Consider the following 6,910-nt stretch of genomic DNA (forward strand, 5'->3'; position numbering starts at 1 on the left):
CCCACAGCATCCACAGTACTCATTAAATCCCTCATTCAACTGTTGAAATTAATGCTGTTTACCTCACATTCATTCAGATCTGTATTCAGCACTATTAATTATTCCTTCCACTCTTGATGCATTTGGGAATATGCTTTCTTGGTTTTCCTCCTACTTTTTTGTCTACTCCTGTCTTTTTTGGAGGTGTATCCCTCCCTTCTCAGCCATTAAATAAGAGTTTCTTAAATCTTCATCATTGATCCTCTTATTTTCTCAAACTGTCATGTCTCCTCAAATGATTTATGGCATGCCCATAGCTTTAATTACCACTTCTGCTCATTGAAATACTAACTAAACGCTCATATACTATGTGCCAAGCACTATTCAAATATTTTACAAATATTAACTCATTTACTCTTAACAACTAGTAAAAATTACTACAGATAAAGAAACTGATGCACAGAGAATAACATAGCCAAGATTAGATAAAGGGCTGAGAGTAAGACCAAAAAGAAATTAGAGCATATTAAAATATGTATCTCAATAGCAAAAGATAGTGACAAATTTAAGGAACAACTGACAAAAATGAGTAGATTCGTAAGTCAATACATGTAGAGGATGACTTTACAAACACATCTCTGAGAAATTAATAGTTGAAGCAGACAAAAAATTGGCATAGATATCAAATTTCTAAACAATAAATCAGATCAAGCCAGTAGATATGTAAATAACTCCATTCATTGGATAGTTCACCATTATTTTTTTAATTAATTAGTTTATTACTTAAGTAATCTCTACACCAAACATGGGGCTCAAACCCATAACCCTGAGATCAAGAGTCACATACTCTTCTGATTGAGCCAGTAAGACACCCTAGTTCACCATTATTTTTAAGCATATGTAGAATATGTATAAAAATAAGCCATGTATTAGGTAATGAAGCCCTAATAGTTCCAAAGAATCAATACTATACAGACTATGTTTTCCAACTGCAAATTGATTAAATTAGCAGTTCAGATAATAAAGAATAGCTTTGAGACATTTAGAAACTAAATAAGCTATTACTAAATTACCCTTGAATTAAAGATGAAATAATGGAAATTAAGTGACTTAAATACATTAGTCATAAGAATATTAAATGAGTTAAGCATTCAATTTAAGAAGTATTAGAAAAAACAAAACCAAAAGAAACAAGAATAAGTGAAGTATATAACAACAAAAAATTTCATTAAATTAACAAGACCAGAGCTTGTTCTTTGATAAGACCAATGATAGAGATAAACTGTTATGGGGCATGTGGGTGGCTCAGTCGGTTGAGAATCTGACTTGGTTTCAGCTCAGGTCATAACCTCAGGGTCATGAGATCGAGTCCCACATCAGGCTCTGCTCAGTGCAGAGTCTGCTTGAGATTCTTTCTCTCCCTTTCCCTCTGTCCCTACCCCCGAAAACAAACAAACAAACAAAATCTGTAAAAACAAGGGATACACTGTTAGCAAGATTGATCAAGCCAAAAAGAAGATACAAGTAAGCAAAATACAGAATAAAAAGGGAAAACTATAAATACAATAGAGATTTTTCTTTGTATTATGAACAGCAGTTAAAATACAACACTTGCTGAATCCTGCTACAATGACAAACTACCATTAGCTGCTGGTTCCTTTATCTAAATTATAAAAGGAAAACATTTTAAGAACTAAGAATTTTTGAAAACTGAGGGAGCTGAATGCTCTTTTATTTTATGTATGTATGTATATATGTATGTATGTATGTAATTTTTTAATTTTTATTATATTAGTCACCATACAGTACCTCATTACTTTTTGATGTAGTGTTCCATGATTCATTGTTTATATAACACCCAGTGCTCCATGCAGTACCTGTCCTCCTGAAGGCTGTTTTAAAGTGATGAATGTATGTTGCAAGGGAAGAAGGTAGCTCCAGTCTGGGGTGGAGAACAGTTAGCAGACACAGTGGAAGAACAGGTTAGAAAAAGGAAGTTTCAAATTATTCTGTTGTCTCCCATATTGCCTTGGGGCAATCAATGCCTGTCTACTTTCAGAAGAAATTTAAGGAAATAGTCCAGATCTCTGGGTAAATCAGCAAAAGAACACTGCTGAGGTGAAGCATGAATAAAATAAATTAATTTTACTGAGAGACTCAGGCATTCATTTCTCTATATCTCTCTCCCTCAAAATCCTAAGGAATCACAGTCTAGGGACACAGCCTCTTCCAAAATTACACCTCCTTTGAGGCCAATAAGACCTTGCCTGGAGGAGTTGGTTGGGGGGGGGCAGCAAGTGGAAATAATTAACTGATTTGGGGATCCCTGGAGTTCCGTGTCCTAGAGATCAAACCCACCCCCTCCATTTTACTAGAAAATGACATAGATAAGGGTCAGGCCTTTGGCCCTTACCCAAAACACATTACCAGGTAAAGCAGACAAAAACAACAGGAGAATAGGACATCACAAACCAAAGTAACTAAAAACTATACAACTGTACAACTCCCTTAGAAGAAAATGGATGGACTGATTGAAACATAATATAACCTGAAGAAGAGTTACAAAACACACCAAAATTTTAAATATGCATTATCAATCAAGTTAAGATTATAAGGTAAATTAAAATAATAGGAAACTGCATCAAGCAAAATCACAAAAAAGAACAAAATGAACATATGAGGTGTAAGATATATAAGTTAAAATAAAAAGTAAACTACATGAGATGTATAGTAGATTGCATACAGCTAAAGAAAAATGTAGGAAACAGATTAATGAAAAAGTTGAAAGGCAGTAGGAAAGGATAAAAAGAAAGCAAATATAAAAAGAAAAGTTAACATCTGTGTAAGATAAAAGTAGAAGCAGGGTGCCTGGCTGGCTCAGTTGGTAGAGCATGTGACTCTTGATCTCAGGGTTATAGGTTCGAGCCCCATGTTGGGTATAGAGATTACTTAAAAAAATAAAATCTTTAAAAAAAAAAGATTAAGGTAGAAGTGCCAATATCTAGATAATAGGAGTTGCAAAAGGAGAAAAAACAATTTTTTAAACTCTAAAAACTATTTTTCCAGGATTAAAGAAAGTAGAAAGATGCAGATGAAAAGAGCCATGAAGAAACGAGTACAGGAAGGATGCCTGGGTGGCTCAGTCAGCTAAGCATCTGCCCTCGACTTAGGTCATGATCCCAGGGTCCCACATCAGGCTCCTTGCTCAGCGGGGAACCTGCTTCTCCCTCTGCCTGCCACTCCCCCTGCTTGTGCTCTCTCTCTCTGACAAATAAATAAATAAAATCTTTAAAAATAAAAAAAAATGAGTAAGGGAGATAAAAAAAATTGCATAAAAATAATGAATATTTTTTAAAGATTTATTTATTTATTTGAGAGAGAGAGAGAGTGGCGAGGGGCAGAGGGAGAGAATCTTCAAGCAGACACTGAGCTGAGCACAAGCCTGAGACAGGCCCGATCCTGCTACCCATGAGATTATGACCTGAGCTGAAACAGAGCTGGACGCTTAACCAACTGAGCCACCCAGGTGCCCCTAAAAATAGTGAATATTAAGAACAATTAAGAATATCAAAAAGAAAGAGAAATTTTTTTAAGTTTCCAGAGGAAGAATATGTTAGTTATATAATGCTGCATAAAAAATTACTACAAATTAAGCAGCTAAAAAACTCCCACACATTTATTACCTCACAATTTTTGTGGATCAGAAGTCCAGGCACAGCTTAGCTGAGTTACTTGCCTTTAGGTCTCTCACAGATCTACAATCAAGGTGTTGGCCAGGGCTGGGGTCTTGTGTGAAGGCTCAACTAGTCAAAAATCCAAATTCAAGCTCTTGTTGTTGGCAGAATTCAGTTCTTTGTGCTGTTGGACTAAGGGCCTCACTTTCTTGCTGGTTGTTTTGCCAGAGGTTGTTCTCAGTTCCTTGCTATGTGGGCTGTCAAAACAGATTTTATTCAGTAACTACTAACAGTAGGAGAAAGATCTGAAACCCATTCCAATTTGTGCAGAAGTAATTGGTTGTTTTAAGAGAGAGTGGGGGAAGGGTGACTGAGCACTCAAATAGAGTCAATGAAGTGAAAAATTACAAAAGTTTGGTCAGAGTAAATGCAATTAGGCCATCTGTGTCTGCTAGCTGGCAATGATCAAAGATCAAATTCTATGCTCCCACAGAGACTGGGAGACAGGGGCCCTATGCTTCCTTATGATTATATTTCAAAGCAGTGACTTTCAGGTCCTTGAAAAAGACACATCTGAGTTGTAGGATATACATATACATCTCAAAGAGATGTAGGAAGGATTCAAAATTGTAAGCCCTTTTTAGGAAATTCTGTAAGAGGGAGGTCAGGAACCTTCATTAGGTGTTGATTAGAACAGACAGTAAATTCTCCTGACAGTACTGAGCTTTCTCAGGCAGGCATTTTGAGGAGCAGTTAGGGTCATCCTAGGGGCACAGCTTTATGTTGCTAAAGTCATACTAGAGTTTGGTTGTCTCCTGGTGCAGAGATTTTGATGCAGTCTTTATGTGCTGAAAGCTCATCAGCACCCAGGGCCTCCCAAATTGGCAGCTTGCTTTATCAAAGTCAATAAGGAAGAGTCTAGTAGCAAGATGAAGATCATAATCTTACTTAGCCTAAACAGAGAAGTGATATCCCATCACATTTGTTGAATTCTATTGGTTAGAAGAAAGTCACTAGGCCAGCCTATACTCAAAGGGAGATGATTACACGAGTGTGAATACTAGGAGGGTGGGATCATTGGAGGCCATCATGGAGTCTGCCTGCCACATGAGCAAGCATTAAAAAAATTATATTGGCATTGGATATCCCAGTAGAACATTTGATACAAAAATACAATGGAATTTTTGAAATGCTAAAGGACAATTGAAAAGGTGAGGAATAGTGCAGAGGACCATAGGGGTAGGAGAGGAAACTGAATGGGAAGAAATCAGAGAGAGAGACAAACCATATGAGATTCTTGACTCTGGGAAACAAACTTAGGGTTGTGGAAAGGGAGGTGGGTGGGGGGATGGGGTAACTAGGTGATGGGCAGGTATAAGGAGGGCATGTGATGTGATGAGCAGTAAGTGTTATACTGAACTGATGAATCATTGAACATTATATCAAAAACCAATGATGTACTATACCTGGACTAATTGAATTTAAATAAATTTAAAAAAGAAAAGAAACTATGGCTTCTATGAAAAATTAAATGAACATGTATTCATGATCTCATTTAACTTATTAATTAATAAGGGAACCATTAAGATGTTAAAATAGATCCAAAACAGAATCCCAAGAACAGACAACTATTTAGGCAATGGATAATGTTTAAATGCTAATAGATATAATTTAATAACAGATGTAAAACTGGTCAATATCCACAGGGCAATAAAATTAAATGCAATATTTGAGATCATCTCTTCGACAGAGACTTGGGAAGGAGCATGGAATCAATGCATCTCCACCATTCATTTGCATCCTTGTGAACAGGAACGATTTGGATCATTACTATCAGCCCTCCACAAGTTAACTTATATCACTAAAGAGTTGAAAATTTGACCAAAGATAATGGAAAGTGCAAACCTTATAGAATCTGATAATCCCAAAACATCTTCTAGATAATATCCAGCATTCCACCGAAAGAACACCAGCCATCTTTTTTTTTTTTTTGCATTTTAAAGTCTTTGCAAAATTTTCTGAAATAACCAAGAAATTTGTTTGTAGCAAAAATGTCATTTAATATGACATTCAAAGCTTCATAAGAATTTTTGCACTACTAGGTATTTATCCAAGTGATACAAAAATTCTGATTAGAAGGGGCACATGCACCCCAATGTTTATAGCAGCATTATCAACAATAGCCAAAATATGGAAAGAGCCTAAATATCCATCAACAGGTGAATGGATAAAGAAAATGTGGTGTATATATATATAATGGAATATTACTCAGCCATCAAAAAGAATGAAATCTTGTCATTAAATAATGTGGATGGAGCTAGAGTATATTATGCTAAGGGGAATAAGTCAATCAGAGAAAGGCAAATACCATATGATTTCACACTTGTGGAATTTAAGAAACAAAACAGACGAACATAGGGGAAAGGAAAAAAAAAGAGAGAGGGAGGCATGCTGTAAGAGACTCAGCTATAGAGAACAAACTGAGAGTTGCTGAGTGGAGTTGGGTAGGGAGATGGGTTAAATGGGTGATGGGTATTAAGGAGGGCACTTGTTGTGATGAGCATTGGGTGTTATATGTAAGTTATAAGTCACTAAATTCTACTTCTGAAACTAATATTACAGTATATGTTAATTAAAAATTAAATAAAAGACTTGAAACATAAATTTTTTTTACCCTGAGACATAAATTTAAGATTTTTTAGTCTTATTTTACTCTTAATTTTTTAATTTAAATTCAATTAGCCAACTTAGAGTACATCATTAGTTTCAGATGTAGTGTTCAATAATTTATCAGTTGCGTATAACATCCAGTGCTTGTCACATCACGGTTCTCCTTAAATTTAAAATATCTTTGATTAAATACTAAAATAATAAGAAAAATGATTCCAGAAAACCTTGAGAAAATAAGGGAAGTACAGTTAGTTCTTCTATAATGCTTATTCTGGACACATGATTTGTTCCTATTCAACTGATACATTATGGAAGAATTTGAACATGACATAAATTTTGTAATTCCTTAGGCACAGTTTCATACCTAAGAAACACTAGGTGAGTGCATAAGATTGTACCCAGCTGAACTGAGAAGTGTAAGACATAAAACATGCTCCCACATACCTCAAGGGCAATGAGTCATACACGTCCACATCTGGTATTACAACTTTCCATCTTACATCAGATAACCTTCCTTCCAGACTTCACAATGGTTCATAAGTTGCAGTCTTTCAGATGGCCATCTTGGCTGCTCAGCCCTGCACATT

Source organism: Neomonachus schauinslandi, chromosome 4 (assembly GCF_002201575.2).
Source record: "Neomonachus schauinslandi chromosome 4, ASM220157v2, whole genome shotgun sequence".
Lineage (NCBI taxonomy): Eukaryota > Metazoa > Chordata > Mammalia > Carnivora > Phocidae > Neomonachus > Neomonachus schauinslandi.